Raw genomic sequence first — 14,823 nt, 5'->3', positions numbered from 1 at the left:
GACACTTACACACGCAAGTACGTCAGCGCACCTGTATCCCGGTGTACGGCCATTTCCACCAATCACACGCAATGAGACTCTGACGTGCAGTCTTTCCACGTGTGCTCTGTCATCACGTGCTGTGTGGGAAACACCCGTGCGGGTCACGTCACAGACGCGCCTACGCGCTGAGGGCCTTTGGTCCAATGGAATTGCGTATGCGTGCTGACGCGCTTACGCGCTAAGGGCCTTTCCTCGGTTTTCACGCTGACGTGCAGGATTTTCACGTGCCAATTCACTCCGTACCAAGCTGGCCACGCGTGAGCACACGGGAGACCACGCTCCTGCCCAGAAGGCTGAATTACTGCCCCCCAGAGCCCCGAGCACGCTCCCACCTGCTATCTGCTGCTGCCTGACCGCCTGCTGCCCATGTGCACTGCCATTTGCTGCCTGCACATCAGCCAGGGGTGCTGTTGCTGTGACCACCCCTGCTGGAACAGAAGACTCCCGACTGGAATTCCATCGCTCCACAGCCCAGCCCCAGGACCCAGTTGCCCACCCACTCCTGCCTCTGGGGTTGTCATGTCGGGGCTAACACCATCTGTGACCACTGACAACCCCCGGCCAGAGAGGCAGAGGGGCACCAGCTTCAGTGCCACCGAAGTTGGTGTCCTGGTGGAGCAAGTCCTGGGGCAGTATGATGCCCTCTTTGGAAGTTCCCGCGCCGACAAGGAAGGACGGACTCGGATCTGGACTGACATCGTGACTGTCATCAACGCGGAGGGGGTGGCAGTCCGGGACTTACAACATGTCAGGAAGCGCTGGGAGGACTTCAGGTCCAGGACCCTGAACAAGGCCCGGCGCCTCTTGAAGGCAGCGGATGCCAAGGGGCGCCGGGGCCACTTGTCGGAAGAACAGATGGGGGTCCTGGAACGCATATCCCCAGCGCTCCACGTCCAGGTCCTAGAGAAGCAGAGCCGTCTGGAGTCGAGCGGTGAGTGTACATGCATCCTGGTTGTGAGCAGGGCGTGTGGTGATCATTCCCCATTGTGCCGGTTGCACATCTGTTTGTATGGGGTGGAGTATGGGTGGGGGTGTACAGGGCCGTGGGGCTGACACATGCGAGGGCTGTAATGTGTGAGACATGGATGGTGCTTGTGTGTGTGGGCTTGCATGGCAAATGCAGTTGTGCGTGCACACATGTTTGGATGAATGTGTATGTAAGTAGACATGTCCGTGATGTCAGGCATGTATGTTGTTTTCGGCTGCATGTATGAGCACTGTGTACATGTGCATGTGTGTGTATTTGTCAAAGGTGCAACAGTGATGCTACATGGATGCATGTGACAGCGGTATGTGGAAGCCTGATTGGCAGATGTGACATGGATGCCCGTCTGAACAGTGCGACACTTGGCAGAGGTGTAGACATGCATGCAAGTGTGGTGGTGTGTGTACATGTGTGGTGCACTTCCTGTGTTGCATGTGATGTATGGCTCCCCTTTGGCTGCTGATGCTGTTGTATGTGTAGGGATGGTGGTGGCAGTTGCGATATGGCTGTGGTATGGCTCATGTGTGCCAGTTGCAATGACATGTGTGTTGGGGATTGTGATGACATGTCTGAGGTTTGCCAATGCCACTCATGTGCAACTGTCATGCGTGTATGTGTCCATTGTACAGTGCCCTGATGCCTGTGTTTTGTTTCTCCCTGTCTGCAGCGTCAACTGATGAAGAGGGCGGAGAAGGTGCTGTGGAGCACAGCGGCGGGGATCCGACCGCCAGCCGGAGACGCAAGGCCCGGCTCCCCTCCCGTGTTGTCATCTCGTCGGGGAGTGAGGAGTCCGGTGCCGCGTCCCAGGCCGCAGCTGCCGGGGGGAGGTCCAAGAGGCGGAGGTTGCAGTTGGACTCCTCGGCAGCAGAAGGGGCAGCTGGGACCCCACAGGGCCCAACAGGGGAAGATGGCACAGAGTCATCCAGGTTGGTGGGGGGTTTGGTGGAGGAGGGGGCCGCGCAAGCACCAGAGACAGGGTCTGGAGGTGGGGATCCCACTGGTGCTAGTGGTGCAGTGCAGGACCAGGGACAGGAGGCAGCACAGGCGGCCGCGGAGGTGCCTGTGTGCAATCCTGTCCCCGATCCTGTCCCTGCATCATCTTGCACCAGCAGGGATGCCTACGTCCAGACCCGTTTTCAGGCAGGGGATGAGCTGACGTCAACTGGCCTTCCTCTGCCTGCAGACGTGGCCATCCAGGTCCGGGTTGAGCCTGTCCTGGCTGGTGTGGCGTTGCGTCAACGGGCCATGCGAGGTGACCTGCAGTCTTTTCATGGAGAGACTGCACGTCATCTCGAATGGCTCGTTGACCACGTCAGCCTGCTGGGACAGGTCACCCAGGCCGGATTCCGCTGTCTGATGGGGCTTTCTCCGACCCCCTCCTCAACTGGACCCCCTACGCGCCAGTCGTCCTCTGTGCCATCTTCCCACCCATCAGTCACCTGGGTGCCCTGTGGAGCTGCCTCTGACAGTGCGGCCAGGCTGGTGGAGGAGGCATCCCTGCTACAGTCGGGAGTCGGACGTCCAGCAGGGGTGGCCACATCAACAGGTGCACCCCAGCCGGCGGAGGATGTGCAGGCAGCAGGAGGCAGTGCACGGGCAGAGGCAGAGCAGCAGCAGCAGCAAGATGGTGGGAGCCATGAAGGCTCGGGGCCTTCGACATCGGAGGGGCAGGCATCGGCCGGAGGGCAGGAGGACCCAGGACAGAGAGTGTCTTCCGTGTGGCAGCGGTTGGGCCACGCCATAGGTGCGGAGCGGCGGCGGGCGGAAGAGGCGCGGCTCACAATGGTCAGGGCGGAGAACTCCATGCGGAGGGCCCTGAGGCGGGCCGAGTGCCTCGAGGCAATCCGCAGGGGGTTGGAGGAGGACACGGCGTCGTCCCTGCGGACCCTCGGGGCCATGGAACTGGACCGCCTCCGGGACATCGAACAGGAGTTTGATGATGCCCTGGCCCGGAACACCACAGAGTGAGCCGCTGGACTTGCCCGCCGCCTTTGTATATAGTTCTTTAGTTTTAGGTTTCCTTTCGTTCTTATTGTTATTTGGAGTCGACGGACACTGCTCCACTTTTTGTATATAGTTGATATTTAGGTAGGTTTTTTAGGAGGTTTCCTTAGTTCAGTTGTGATGATGGACCCTTGTTATTTTTGTACATAGTTCTTTGTTGCATGGAGAGTTCTTACATTTCACTTTGGACATAATTTTTTTGATTTGATTTTCTAGTTTTGTGTTTTTATGCGGACATGCAGCTTATTTTTTCACATTTACATTGTAGTTAGTTTTCTTTCTTTGGCATTTGTATTTTTTTCAATACATTTTTTTTTCCATTGTTCACTGTGTGGTTTCATCTCATTGGTTTCATGCATGTCATGTTGTGTGTTTTCCCATTCTATTTGAAAATATGTGTGTGACGGACATGGGTTCATTTGCTTCATGTACATTGGGGGTGTAACATGTGATTTCCATTTCCATGTGGGTGAATGGGTTACTTGGTAGGGCTTTTTGGCTGTGGAGGCTGACCATTACGCACATGATTGGGGATTGTGAGGACCTGGTGGGGGCTGCACATGGTGGCAGGGGGGTGGGGGTGGTGGGTGACATGAGTGGGGGCCTGGTGGAGGCTGCCCCTGCACTGCCGGGGGGTGGGGGTGCAGGGGGACATGAGTGGGGGCCTGGTGGAGGTTGAGCCTGCACTGCTGGGGGGTGGGGGTGGTGGGAGACATGAGTGGGGGCCTGGTGGAGGGTGACCCTGGTGGCTGGGGGGTGGGGGTGGTGGGAGACATGAGTGGGGGCCTGGTGGAGGCTGCCCCTGCACTGCTGGGGGGTGGGGGTGGTGGGAGACATGAGTGGGGGCCTGGTGGAGGGTGACCCTGGTGGCTGGGGGGTGGGGGTGGTGGGAGACATGAGTGGGGGCCTGGTGGAGGGTGACCCTGGGGGGTGGGGGTGGTGGGTGACATGAGTGGGGGCCTGGTGGAGGCTGCCCCTGCACTGCTGGGGGGTGGGGGTGGTGGGAGACATGAGTGGGGGCCTGGTGGAGGGTGACCCTGGTGGCTGGGGGGTGGGGGTGGTGGGAGACATGAGTGGGGGCCTGGTGGAGGGTGACCCTGGTGGCTGGGGGGTGGGGGTGGTGGGTGACATGAGTGGGGGCCTGGTGGAGGCTGCCCCTGGTGGCTGGGGGGTGGGGGTGGTGGGTGACATGAGTGGGGGCCTGGTGGAGGGTGCCCCTGGTGGCTGGGGGGTGGGGGTGGTGGGAGACATGAGTGGGGGCCTGGTGGAGGGTGACCCTGCACTGCTGGGGTGTGGGGGTGATGGGAGACATGAGTGGGGGCCTGGTGGAGGGTGACCCTGGTGGCTGGGGGGTGGGGGTGGTGGGAGACATGAGTTGGACATGGGTGGGGGCCTGCTGGCAGGTGCCCCACAGTGCTGGGGGGTGGGGGTGGTGGGGGACATGAGTTGGACATGGGTGGGGGCCTGCTGGCAGGTGCCCCACAGTGCTGGGGGGTGGGGGTGCAAGGGGACATGAGTTGGTGTTCATTAGTTCAAGGAGACATGTGCCTTTGCTGGGGGGCATGCCCATGGTGGGTGGGCTGTCTGCGGGACATGACCAGGGATGCATGGTAGTCCCCTGTGGTGTGGGCTGCCTGCAGGGGCCGTGGAGGGTGTACAGGGTACACCTGGGAGGACCCACACTGTCAAATCACATGTGGAACTTCCCGCGCACCCCTGGAATACACGCGCCCCCAGGCTATTCGCGTGTGGAACTTCCCGCGCACCCCTGAAATACACGCGCCCAGGCTATTCGCGTGTGGAACTTCCCGCGCACCCCTGAGATACACGCGCCCAGGCTATTCGCGTGTGCAACTTCCCGCGCTCCCCTGAAATACACGCGCCCAGGCTATTCGCGTGTGGAACTTCCCGCGCACCCCTGATATACACGCGCCACCAGGCTATTCGCGTGTGGAACTTCCCGCGCACCCCTGAAATACACGCGCCCAGGCTATTCGCGTGTGGAACTTCCCGCGCACCCCTGAAATACACGCGCCCAGGCTATTCGCGTGTGGAACTTCCCGCGCACCCCTGAAATACACGCGCCTCCAGGCTATTCGCGTGTGGAACTTCCCGCGCACCCCTGAAATACACGCGCCCAGGCTATTCGCGTGTGGGACTTCCCGCGCACCCCTGAAATACACGCGCCCAGGCTATTCGCGTGTGCAACTTCCCGCGCTCCCCTGAAATACACGCGCCCAGGCTATTCGCGTGTGGAACTTCCCGCGCACCCCTGATATACACGCGCCACCAGGCTATTCGCGTGTGGAACTTCCCGCGCACCCCTGAAATACACGCGCCAAGGTTATTCGTGTGTGGAACTTCCCGCGCACCCCTGAAATACACGCGCCCAGGCTATTCGCGTGTGGAACTTCCCGCGCACCCCTGAAATACACGCGCCCCCAGGCTATTCGCGTGTGGAACTTCCCGCGCACCCCTGAAATACACGCGCCCAGGCTATTCGCGTGTGGAACTTCCCGCGCACCCCTGAGATACACGCGCCCAGGCTATTCGCGTGTGCAACTTCCCGCGCTCCCCTGAAATACACGCGCCCAGGCTATTCGCGTGTGGAACTTCCCGCGCTCCCCTGAAATACACGCGCCACCAGGCTATTCGCGTGTGGAACTTCCCGCGCACCCCTGAAATACACGCGCCCAGGCTATTCGCGTGTGGAACTTCCCGCGCACCCCTGAAATACACGCGCCCAGGCTATTCGCGTGTGGAACTTCCCGCGCACCCCTGAAATACATGCGCCCCCAGGCTATTCGCGTGTGGAACTTCCCGCGCACCCCTGAAATACACGCGCCCAGGCTATTCGCGTGTGGAACTTCCCGCGCACCCCTGAGATACACGCGCCCAGGCTATTCGCGTGTGGAACTTCCCGCGCACCCCTGAGATACACGCGCCCAGGCTATTCGCGTGTGGAACTTCCCGCGCACCCCTGAAATACACGCGCCCAGGCTATTCGCGTGTGGAACTTCCCGCGCACCCCTGAAATACACGCGCCCAGGCTATTCGCGTGTGGAACTTCACGCGCACCCCTGGAATACACGTAGCCCGCTCCCCCAGGCCCGATCGCGTGAGGAACTTCACGCGAACCCCTGTAATACACGTAGCCCGCTACCCCAGGCCCGATCGCGTGAGGAACTTCACGCGAACCCCTGTAATACACGTAGCCCGCTCCCCCAGGCCCGATCGCGTGTGAAACTTCACGCGAACCCCTGAAATACACGTAGCACGCTCCCCCAGGCCCGATCGCGTGAGGAACTTCACGCGAACCCCTGTAATACACGTAGCCCGCTCCCCCAGACCCGATCGCGTGTGAAACTTCACGCGACCCCCTGAAATACACATAGCCCGCTCCCCCAGGCCCGATCGCGTGAATAACTTCACGCGAACCCCTGTGATGCACGTACCCTGCTGAAATCGCGTGTTAGACTTCCCGCGCACCCCGGTATACACGCACACGTATTTTTTGTCAGCGGGTGTCCGTGTTTGTGGGTACCCCTTTGCACGTCATTTTTCCTGGAGGGCCACAGTATGGGACATTCATCATGGCAGTATATAGGTGCTATTTGTTGGCGCACCTTTTGGCGCACATTTCTTACAGCCGCAGAGACGCTACCGCCTGCTTTCTTGTGGCGGTCGTGTTTGTGCCTGTGCGCTGGTTTGAGCGTGCGCTTTTTTCCCCTATTCTATTCCATGAATACGTGTTGTAGGCGAGCGTGTGGGCGTTCCGCGCACTTGTGCCCTGTACTTCCCCCGTGACGCCCACGTTTTGGCAAGTTGTTCCCCATTCCGAGTGTTACGCCCGTGTTCCGCCTACTTTTATTGCGTGCGCTGCGCTATGTGCGAATTTCGCTGTGGCCTGTGCGATTTTCGCTGTGACCTGGCGCACGCTGTTAGATGGCCTGTGCGCCAACGTGCGCCAACGTGCGCCGCGCACTTTTTTATCGCACATCCGCTGGTTTTCTCGCGCACGGCCTTCCATGAATCGACGTGCGCTGCTTTTCGTGCGATTTTCGCACTTGCACTGCGATTTTCGCTATTCCACTGCGATTCGCACGTTTTTGCCCACTTGCGCCGCGCTAATTATTCCATGAATCGGCCTCATAATTGGTTGAAAGCAACCATTCAGGATTGCCTGCTTATATTTTGTTCTAAATGCCAGGGACCAGCATTTGCTTTTTATTTATGTTTGTGCATTTTGTGCTGTTTTGGAATATCGAATTATATTCTTTTTTGGAAAAAATGAAAACAGTGTCTGTTTATTTGTATACATTTATGCATTATGATTGAAGAGTTCAAGCCTTGTGCAATTTTAGAAGGATCTGGAAATGAAATGTGTACACTAGCTCATGTTGTTGCCTCAATTCGGGTATTCATACATAGAGGTGGTATCAGGTAATATTATTCCCACCAATAATATTGCTGTATCGCCTGGAACGCCATAAAGAATATTTTTGGGGGGGATAATTTGTGGGAGAGCGGGTTGCGGGGGTGTCCCCCGCACTTTAAAAATAATGGGGGGATTGCGGGGGTGTCCCCCGCAGGTGACATGCCTCAATATTGCCGCAAAAATATGGCGATATTTTTGTATCGCAATATTTTTGCGAGGATATTAACACATGGAACCACATAGGTATATTGCATAGTACTTCCATACTAGACTGTGGGAACCGACAATGGTAATTCTTCAGTCTCTTTAAATATAAAGTGCACCCTGATAATACATATATTTGTGTATGCCTCAACATGAAGCTCAGACTCTCACTTGGTTAATACCACATCCAAATGTGGTCAAATTGATAACAGCGTGTTTGTTTGCTTTGACGGACTAATGAAGGACACACATGCTCACTACCACAGGAAGTCTTTTGAAGGTGATTACATGTATTCCATACTACTAAATCCAAACAAAGGACCCAGGCTACAGGCAAAAGAATTTCAACAGGAAAATAAGATGCCTGCAAGAAAAGTCGCCAGTGATGTTCATTGGTAAAAGAAGTCATGCTTCACCTGTGTATAAGCGCTGTATAACTAAGTAATAAATAAATATGCTGAGAGCCCATGGTTCAGCTGGATTCCAGTTTGGATGCAAGTTACTTAGAGGCAATGCAGGTAATTTGGAAATCCAGAAATACTTTGCAAGTGGACCGCCTTGATTTCCTTACTGCGCTCAGACGAGTATAGACCCGATTGTGTCATGATATCAAATGATCAACAGTGTGAGAAAATATGTATCTCTTAAAATGAACTACAACCCATCACCAACTACGGAAAACAAATAGAGAAAATGTTCATTCGTGCATGCCACTGTGCACATGAAATGAGATGTGTAAGAACGCATTCCACTTCAAGTAGGATGCAGAAGATGCAAGTGTCCTTTATTCCTCAGTCACAGATACAGTGTATCCTTTCTTGAGCCAGCATGCAGTACACATTGACAGCAGCCGCTCAGTATTCCACTCTCCAGTACATCTTGACATCACTCCACCAGCATGGATGCATTCCTTCAAGACCCATCACCAAACCTCTTCCTGGAAATGTAGAAACCATGCAAAAGTGACTCCCAGAGGGCAAAAGGAATTAGCGGAACAGCTCAAGCGTTCAGGCCCTCCACAGTACATGGCGCACTACACCTCAAATGGCCCTCCAACGTACTACCGCCGGACAACTGAACCAAGCGGCACAATGCTGCAATCTGCAGCGCCATATGTGCTCTGCGGAAGTCCTAGGCAGATCCGCAACCTCACCAGTCACAAGAACGCGCAGCAGGGCAAGAGGTTCCAGGTGCAGTGGGCTGTGCAGCTATTGCTGTCTCAAAAATGTGGCACCCACTGCACCAGTAGTACAGGGGACATATCATACCTTCCCCCAAATGATCACACATGAGCAGCAAGAACACCAACAAAAATTCCACTGGCACAGGCTGGAATCCAATTCAAAGTAAAGTAAGGGTAGGTTACCTCTTTGGGTAGTTAGAGCAAGGGTTTCCCCCTAGGCACAGAAATAAGCATTCCACTTCAGGTTGCACACAGGAGTCATGAGTACTAGAGGACATGCTTTTCATTCTTCAGTTACTGCCCAATTCCTGTGGTGAATGGAATCATTGGCAATACCCAGCGGTCTGTCCAGTCACCAGCCAGCCAACTCTCAACTAACATTTATGGAGCACTCTTAGATAGCATCCACTGAATATTCCTCCACCAAGCACATGCATGCCATCTTCCATGCATCACGCCAGCTGTATGCATGTATTAATGCATGGCACATCACATGACTTCATAATAAAAAGCAATAAAGGAAGCAGCACACTAATCTTTTCATGTAACTAAAATAACAGAACTACGCACTTCGTTCTTCATATAATGGACCATGTGGTGACTGGAGCACACGGGGAGAGGAGGTAGAGACAATACAAAGCCATACAGGGAGACCCATGTGCATGTAATATGTGTCAAGCCAGGGGTGGGTCTTAGTTAAATCCTTTAGCAGGAAAAAGAACAAAGAGCAAAAAGGGAAACATGAGCCGAGAAAGAGCATGTGTCTAAGGACTACCAAAGACAGCCCATGATGCATAAACGTCCCCGATGCATAATCGCCCCCCTAATGATACTCCATCAATTCTGCCAGTCCAGGGAAGGATCTGGTCTGTTCACAGGTGACTTTCAACCACCCGCGCTGATATCTGTCTTCCAAATTCTTTTGTCTGCTTCTTCACTGGATTTACAGGCATTGTAGTGTGGCTTACGACCCATTTTCACTAAATCGTTGTGTAGTTCATCCATTTTGAATTCACTCCAAGATTGCTTCATGAGGTGAAACCTTCAACATCAGGATTGCATGGCACCGTGATGTTGGTTACCAGGGCAGAAGGCATCCTGGTACTGTCAAATCTTCTGGGCATATGCTCCAAGTATTACTGTTTCCAATAGAGTTGTAGAATTCTGAAAGTTTGTATTTAGATGACTGTGCGTTGAATAGAAATACAAAGTGAACCAAACAACGACACGGGAGGGGCAAACAGAAAGAGTTAAGACTGTAGTCCGGTTATTTAGTGATTAGAAGATATTATAAGAAAGAGGTTTTTTTTTCTATATCCTCATTAATTATTCCTGGTTTGAGAGTCCCCAATTTGAATATCCTAAATACCTCTAGGCATAGCAGTTCAGTATCCCGAACTGCTAACTGCTATAAAATATGTTATATTTTAACATGACTGGTGCCTTGTGGTCTTCTTAATGCTTAGAAGATGTTTCTGTATTGAGACATTTTGATACAATACAAAAAGCTCTTCACCTTGAGTTTGCTATGAATTCTTATTCTAGTCTTAAGCTTCTTGATCATGTTGTACACGTGGATTTGTGCACATCAGGAAGTCATTTTATAAAATACAAAGTCAGAAGAGGACCTGCACCAGGGGATTTGGGCAGTGCGGGTTTATGTACTCTGTCATGGAGTCACAGACTCTTCAGCCTTGGGTGGGCTAAGGGCCTACTCTGCCCTGTATATTAACCTGCCCATCCTGTTTATTAACCTGGTTTCTTTAACCCCTAATGGGATATTCGTGGTCGGTTTTGGGCCTATTTAGGCCTGTTTGATGTCTTGTTTATCTCAAGCCTCCCTGGAACACTCAGGTGCTCGGCCTGCCAAGAGCTAGGGACTCTGGTTAGCCCAGTTTGTTTTCTGGTTTGTCTCCAGGGGTGGACTGGCCTATACGGAACTCTGGAGTTTTCCTGGTGGGTCTCTGCACCCTGGGCCTCTTTTCTGTGGTATTTCCAAATTTTCTCATAGGAAAAGCATTGGGCTTGCAGAAAATGTGTCATTTGGGGCCACTTTGAACTTTATTTCCAGGGCCTCTTTTGGTCCCCAGTAATTATTTCCAGGGCCTCTTTTAGTTCCCAGTCCAGCCCTGTTTGTCTCAACACCCCGGGGGTACTCCTGTACTCAGCCCCACAAGGGTTCTAGACCTGGGAGCCCAGTTGTTCTCTGAAGACCCCTGGTTACTTGTGTGCTCAGCCTGACAAAGGCTTAGGACCTGGTGAGCCCGGTGTGTTCTCTGGTTTTTCTCAACACCTCCCAGGGTATTTGTGTGCTCAGCTTGACAACGGCTTGGGGCTTGATCAGCCCAGTCTGTTCTCTTGTTTCTATGAACCCCTCCTGGGTTACTCGTGTGCTCACCCCACCAAGGGTTTGGGTCCTTGTGAGCTCGGTTTGTTCTCTGATTTCTCCTGGGTTAATCATGTGCTCAGCCCCCCAAAGGTTAGGGGCCTGATAAGCCTGGTCTGTTGGCTGGCTGATCTCAACCCCTCCTAGGGCTATTACTGTTGTAAAATTGGCCTAAAAACGAATTGATAAAAACATCCAAAGGGTCATGCCCATGAGGGTCGAGTTAGCTCTATATAACTGAGATCTCACTCCCACCTTAGTTACAGCTTTTAGGGACAAAAGCTACATTAACAGGGATTTGTTCTTCACAGCTGTAGAAGTAATCTAATCGTCAGGAACAAAACTGATATAATGCACTCCATTCCCAGCTCCTGTGGCCTGCTCGGTCTTGCACCATTAACTACTATCTGTGCTGTGCTTTCCCCTTCCTCCAGGGACTTGATGGGGGTTGTGAAAGTGTACCTGGGGGTCCATTTTGGTGCGATATCCTGACCATTTTATGCTCAATTACTGCATTCTATTTGTCTGTGTTTGCGACATCATAGCCGTTCCTCTGGGCAGTGTCTTCGTGCACCAACTTAGGACCAGCTGACAGGAGCAAAATATGACAGCAACAGGACAACAATGGGCACCAGCACTTTTACAGCTATGCTCATCTAGGAAGGAACCAATGAAAACATATTAGTTAGCCAATCGTGTTCCCCCACCTCAACTTCCTTTTCCATTGTAACACGTAAATTGTGTAGGACTCCAATGGCATGTGTCAGGGACCCGTTATCCGAATCATGGGGTGGAATGTAGGTGCAACAGGAACTCCCTATTTTGGCACATACAATGCCCTCCATGGCAGTAAATAGGTCCAATATGTAACAGTTTTAAAGTGTCATTAATTGACCAGCCCTCAACTCCTCTCTGATTGTCTCGAGGCCATGCTCTGTGTCATTCGCAAACTCCCAGTGCATAATTTGTAACCACTTTGAGTTTACAGCTGTCTGTATTCCTGGAACAAGCAGGTAGGTAAACAATGTTTATCTTGCTCAACAACCGGTACTGTTCAGGGATGGCCTTAAACTTTTCTGTTGAATCTGGATAAAAATAGTTTATATGTTTGTGGTGGTGGCCACATTGATAGGTATGGGGCACAAGTGTCACAGGGGGCACAAGTGTCACAGGGGGCACATTTCTTATGGTGTGATGGCATCTGGCACAATGAGAACAGGAGAATGTAAAGTTGTCAGGGAACAGTACCCCTTCCAGAATTGTGGGAGTTGGACATATGCAAAGCTACCACATGTCCAGAAAAAGTCCATTAGCACTGCAGTTCCTCCATTGAGGTCTGGAAAATGAAGTATTCTATTGCATTGTCCTTTTGTACCAACAGGCAGGCTTCCATTTCCTCTGAAATGCAAGGAAAACTGTGTAAGTAACTGTGTCCTTATTGTGACGTTCGCATTGTTTGATCTAGGTCAGTTTTTCCATATATCGTCCACACACAGCCTAACATGTCTCATTGATATGTTCCTGTTCCACGGCTTCCTCTGAAAACCACACCAGTCCTTCTGCTCTGCACCCCATCAGTCTCTTAACCCACTGATTGTCGTCATTGTGGTTTATTCTGCACCGCAACTGCTCCTGCTCGTTCTTTTCAGAACATTCACTGTTGTCTGCTTCTAACACAGTTGCTTGAACCTGATGTTCCTGAAGCAACCCACACACCCTACATAGAGCCAGATGCACTAAACAATGTGCTATTAGAGATGGAATTTCTTTGGGAATAATCAGTCTGGGTGTGCCAGTTGCATGCAGTATTAAAGAACAAATATAACAGGAATTTTTTACCTTACCTTTACCCACTTCCCGCGTTTTATTGTACCATAAATGATCTGTGTCAGGGTGATGCGCAGTCGAAAATAATGTCAAAAAGAACCTCCTGATCCACAGTGTCCCTTTTTCTTCTGATCACGGATACACTATCATTTGCTAACCTTTATGCTATTTCAGTATTATTATGTGCCCCCTTTGCAACTCTCAACCATATAAATCTTGCCATAAAAAGGGAAAGAAAAAGAGAGAGAGAGAGAGAGAGAGAGAGAGAGAGAAAGAGAGAGAGAAACAAGCAATACATAACATAATTCTCCTAATTGTATCTGCCATTTTTGGAGGCTGTGAAAAGGGGTTAGCATTTGCTCATCTGAAAGGACTCACTGATTTCAGAAATGTCAATAACATATTAAGAAAACTCTTAGGCTGGTGTCCTTTCAAATGTCAGTTAGATGAATCCAAGTTGTAAGGGACTGGTAACTGCGCCTGTTGCAATGCTATGTTAGGGGACCTCTTGGCCTCTGGTACTTCCAGGTATGCTGCTTCTTTGGCTGCTCTGTCTGCTGCATCATTGCCATAAGGTATTGGGTTTAAATTGTCTGTATGGGCTGCACACTTTACTACTGCTACTGCTGTGGGGTATTGGGGTATGTCAATGCCTCTTTCACCCTGGAGAGCAACGCTGCATGTTGTACTGATGCACCATCTGATTTGGTCAACCCTCTCCTACGCCACCTCAACAAACCTTAATGCACTGTGGACGTGACATATGCGGAGTGTCAGTAAATGGTAACTTGACATCCGTTAAACATTTCCAATGCCTTTATGAGGGATATGAGTTCTGCTGCTTGTGCAGAATAATGTGAGGGCAATCTCTTTTTTACCATGACCTTGTACTCCCCATCTACAAGGCACACTACTGCTGCACCCATGTGCCTCTGTCACTTATTCTGATCAGTTATTGATGAAACATCAACAAAAAGCACTTCCCTCTTCTCAAGCGCATCCTCCCTGACAGGGGTACCCTCATCATCATATGATATAATAGGTTATTTATGATGGGCTTAATACCCAGGGGTTTCTAAGCGCGGACCCGGGGATCGAACCTGTGTTGCTTCCTGTCGTTTTGTGTCCAAGATGTGCATGTTGCCGCTGAGCTATCCTCCCGAGACATCCCCTTTGTATGTTGCACAATCATGTACTGAATCCTCTTGCTGTACGGGTTCTGCAATGAATGTTGTGGGGTTCACTGTATGACATCCAACCATGTGAATGGAGGAGTTGGACAGTATCACTTCGTAGCCTGAAGCTCTCTGTGTAGTGAGGGTGCATTTCAATTTCTCTAGAATAGCAAAAACCTTTTGTTTCACATATAATGTGATTGGGCATCCTATTTTGATGGTGGAGGATTTGTGTATTGCAGAAGCTGCTGCTGCTAGAGGTTGCTTGCATGGACCCTGCATTACTAAAAGTCCACTGTATTAAGCCAAAGCCTTATGCCCCATTGATGTCTGCTGCGTGAGGAGAGCCATCATCACCTGACCATTTGAATGTGAGAATAGAAAGAATTGTTTGCTGTAATGTGGCGTTGCTAACAATGGTGCATAACTGATTGCATTTTTGAGTTCCTGACAACATTTGGTAATTTCTTCTGTCCAACTAATGGATCCCTTTACTTTGCTTCCTTTAACCCTTGCAACAGGGGTTTGGTGTCGCTGGACTAATCAAATATCCAAGACCCACAATAGTTACATAGTCCT

Source organism: Ambystoma mexicanum, chromosome 5q (genome assembly GCF_040938575.1).
Source record: "Ambystoma mexicanum isolate Mex_15411 chromosome 5q, UKY_AmexF1_1, whole genome shotgun sequence".
NCBI lineage: Eukaryota > Metazoa > Chordata > Amphibia > Caudata > Ambystomatidae > Ambystoma > Ambystoma mexicanum.
The sequence above is the reverse complement of the archived record's forward strand: the minus strand, read 5'-3'. Positions refer to the sequence as shown.